At 41.4% G+C, this 4,583-nt stretch overlaps 1 non-coding gene across 1 annotated transcript; it reads right to left on the reverse strand.

Moving 5' to 3' along the window:
• Nucleotides 1–846: 846 nt before the first annotated feature.
• LOC131608397 (small nucleolar RNA R71) lies at nt 847–953 on the reverse strand. Its single transcript, XR_009285660.1, has one exon. It is a non-coding gene; the product is annotated as a small nucleolar RNA R71 (small nucleolar RNA).
• Nucleotides 954–4,583: the final 3,630 nt, after the last annotated feature.

The following is a 4,583-nucleotide window of genomic DNA, read 5'->3' on the forward strand; positions in this document are numbered from 1 at the left end:
ACCATTACATACCGATACTATTATTCTTAGATTTAATTTAATAATATTCCTTTTTAATTCCCATCCGATCAATAATCAATTGAACATTAGCCTTAGATTTACGTAGTAGCGATTAACTACATTTAGGTCGATTCTTAGTCCCTGTGGGTTCGATATCTTTTAAAACTACGCGATAGACTGTACACTTGCAGTCATAATCACAGACATACCCCATTGTCGCGATCAAGTTTTTGGCGCCGTTGCCGAGGACTAATTTAGTCGATAATCGTAATTAACTGTTACGTTGTAGAGACTAAGGCAACTTAATTATTCTAATCCCTCTGTTGCATGCCATGTACTCGCTCTCGAAGTGATGACTTAGTGCTGCCAATTCCCGAATCGGAGCGTTCTATCACTGTATCACGTCGATTACGACGTACTCGCACTCTTGTTCCTACTCCTTCTTCTGAACCAGTTGAAGAATCAACCATGGGAGAACAGCCGCGTCCTCTCAAATCTTATGCGATTCCTTCGCAAGCTGAACCTCACAATAGCATTGCTGCTCCTGCTATTGAAGCGAATAATTTCAAGCTTAAACCATTGTTGTTGTCAGCTGTACAACAAAAGCAATTTTCTGGAAATGCGACGGACGATCCTAATCTTCATTTGTCAGTGTTCCTGCAATATGCAGACACTGTAAAAGCAAATGGTGTCAGTTCAGAAGCTATCCGACTGCGCCTTTTTCCTTTTTCACTAAGGGATAGAGCTAGAGCTTGGCTCCAGTCTTTACCCGCCAATTCTGTCACGACCTGGAATGAACTTAAGAAAGTCTTCCTGGCATGTTATTTTCCACCTAGTAAGACCGCCATGCTAAGGGCCCAGATCAATGGGTTTAGACAAAAAGACAACGAGTCTTTATTCGAAGCGTGGGAGAGATACAAAGACATGCTTAGACTTTGTCCACATCATGGGTTAGAACAATGGTTAATCATCCATACCTTCTACAATGGTCTCCTCTACAATACGAGACTTACGATTGACGCCGCCGCAGGTGGCGCACTGATGGATAAAGAATATGCTGATGCCTACGCACTTATCGAAAGTATGGCTCAAAACCATTATCAATAGGGAAGCGAGAGAGCTCAATCAGAGAAAACTTCTGGAGAGAAATCTTCAAAGAATAGTGGAATGTATGAGATAAGTAGCCTCGACCGTGTTAATGCCAAAGTCGATGCCCTAACTCAGAAGATTGAAAACCTCACTATAGCACCTGTAGCCGTCGTGTCTGCTGTTTCCCCCAATTGCGAAATATGCGGGATGTCTGGACATGCTGCCCCCGAGTGCCAAGTTTTGGCAGGAGTTTCCCCCGAACCAGTAAACTATGCTCAAGGAAACCCCTACTCAAACATGTATAACCCAGGATGGAAGAATCACCCTAATTTCTCGTACAAGAACAATAATGCTTTGTACGCACCTGGTCAAGCACCCAGTATACCACCTGGATATCAAAAGGCACCATTCGCTGCTCCTAACGTCCCTAGGAAGTCTAACTTGGAAATAATGATGGAAAATTTCAAAGCGACTCAAACTCAGACTAATAAGGATTTCATAAACTAGAATGTGCACACTAATGAGAAAATCAAACAGTTAGCGACTAAAGTAGACGCGTTGGCCACTCACAACAAGATGCTCGAGACACAAATCTCTCAAGTGGCACAGCAACAAGCACCTACTGCCGCACCTGCTGGGACATTTCCAGAACAACCACAACCTAACCCAAACGGACATGCTCATGCTATTATTCTGCGAAGTGGTAGAGAGATGGATGAACCGACTGACCCTAGGCTTAAAAACCCTGCTATGTACCAAAGCCCTAGGAAGACAACTGAGGAGGAAAGTAGACCCAAGGATAAACCAAGTGATCCGAAGGAGAAAGAGGACAAAGAAGGCGAGACAGAGGAAAAAGAAGCGCCATACATACCTCCACCACCTTATAATCCACCTATCCCGTACCCTCAAAGACTCGAGAAATCTAAAAACATAGGGCAATTTAAGAAATTTGTTGAACTTCCTAAACAGCTAAACATCACAATTCCGTTTACAGAAGCCATTACCCAAATGCCCTCATATGCTAAGTTCCTAAAAGAGATCCTATCAAATAAGAAGAAATTAGAAGACAACGAGACCATAACACTCACTGCTGAATGTAGTGCCATAATTTAAAATAAAATGCCACTTAAGCTGATAGACCCAGGAAGTTTCTCCATACCCTGCAATATAGGAAAATTTGTCATAGACAAAGCTTTATGTGACTTAGGAGCTAGTATTAGCCTAATGCCTTTGTCCATTTGCGAGAAACTAAACATGGGAGATCTAAGACCAACCAAGATGTCAGTACAACTTGCAGACCGATCTGTCAAGTATCCTGTAGGTGTTCTTGAAAATGTACCCGTCCGCATCGGATAATTCTACATCCATACGGATTTCATAATTATGGACATAAAAGAAGACGTCAATACTCCTATAATTTTAGGAAGACCTTTTCTAGCTACCGCTGGAGCCATTATAGACGTAAAGAAAGGCAAGTTGACATTCGAAGTAGGTGAGGAGAAGGTCGAGTTTATTCTAACACAATTCCTTCAAGCCCCAGCTATAGAAGATACATGTTATCTGGTGGATGTTATTGATGAATGTATAAGAGAGATAGGATTATCAGAAGAATCATACTCTGAAGTTATAAAGATTCCGATGCCCCTGATTTTCGAAGATGACAATTGGCGACCGGAATATCGAGACGATAGTTTAAGCGAATGCTTAGCTTTAACACCCAACCATATGCCTTGCCTGAAGAAACCAGCCTTGGACCTTAAACCATTACCCAAGACTCTTAGGTATGAATATCTAGACGATGAGCTCAAAAGACCAGTAATAGTCAACGCAGAGCTAGGAGCCACAGAGACTGAAAAGCTATTACAAGTTTTAAGAAAATATCCATCTGCGTTAGGATATAACATTGTTGATCTGAAAGGAATAAGTCCTTCCATATGTATGCATCGCATCATGTTGGAAGAAGATTGAAAAACCTCTAGGGAGCATCAAAGAAGGATTAACCCTATCCTGAGCACAATAGTTAAAGATGAAGTTACCAAACTTCTGAATGCTGGAATTATATATCCAATTTCCGATAGTCAGTGGGTAAGTCCGATCCATTGTGTACCAAAGAAGGGAGGCATAACAGTTACCATAAACAAGTCAGGCGAATCTATAGCCGAAAGAAAGGTGACTAGAGCAAGGATGTGTATTAACTATCGTAATTTAAACAAAGCCACAAGGAAAGACCATTTCCCTCTTCCCTTTATTGACCAAATGCTCGAACGCTTAGCAAAACATTCCTATTACTGCTACCTGGATGGTTACTAAGGATTCTTTCAAATTCCAATCCACCCTGATGACCAAGAGAAAACAACCTTCACGTGCCCTTATGGAACATTCGCTTGTAGACGAATGCCTTTCGGATTATGCAACTCCCCTGCGACATTTCAGAGATGCATGATGTCGATTTTCGCTGATTACATAGACAACATCATGGAAGTCTTTATGGACGACTTCTCTGTGTGTGGGGAAGATTTCGAAGGATGTCTCTCAAATCTAGAAAAAGTATTGGACAGATGTGTACAAGTTAACCTCGTCCTAAACTGGGAAAAGTGTCACTTTATGGTTAAACAAGGGATTGTACTTGGACACGTAGTCTCCGAAAGAGGAATTGAAGTCGATAAAGTAAAGATCGAAGTAATAGAAAATCTCCAACCCCCAAAAACAGTTAGAGAGATACGAAGCTTCTTAGATCATGCAGGTTTCTACAGAAGATTCATAAAGGACCTTTCTAAGATCTCTAAACCTCTTACTAGCCTCTTAATGAAAGACGTTGAGTTTGACTTCAACGATGAATGTCTAGAAGCCTTTGAAGTACTAAAGACAGCCCTGATATCCGCACCCATAATGCAACCACCTGACTGGAATTTACCATTTGAAATTATGTGTGATGCAAGCGACTATGCTGTAGGAGCTATTTTAGGCCAAAGGAAAGATAAGAAACTCCACGCAATATACTATGCAAGCAGGACCTTAGACCCTGCGCAAATGAATTACGCCACAACTGAAAAGGAACTCATGGCCGTGGTCTTCGCGTTAGATAAGTTTCGTTCCTATCTAATAGGAGCAAAAATAATAGTTTACACCGACCATGCAGCCATTAGGTATCTACTAGCTAAACTAGATGCAAAACCTAGACTGTTAAGGTGGATCCTACTACTACAAGAATTCGATTTGGAAATCAAAGATAAAAAGGGAACCGAAAATGTTGTAGCCGACCATTTATCTAGGATGGAAGGTATTAAGACAGAAGAAACACCAATCGAAGATGATTTCCCTTATGAACGCTTAATAGCACATTTAGAATCCGAAAGCAACACATTGGAACAACCTAAAGCGCAAACCGTTAAGACACTAAGCACTGGAACCACGCTGCCATGGTACGCTGATTTCGTCAATTACCTAGCTGCGAGAGTGATTCCGCCTGACATGACTTACCAACAAAAGAAGAA

Source organism: Vicia villosa, linkage group LG5 (assembly GCF_029867415.1).
Source record: "Vicia villosa cultivar HV-30 ecotype Madison, WI linkage group LG5, Vvil1.0, whole genome shotgun sequence".
Classification (NCBI taxonomy): domain Eukaryota; kingdom Viridiplantae; phylum Streptophyta; class Magnoliopsida; order Fabales; family Fabaceae; genus Vicia; species Vicia villosa.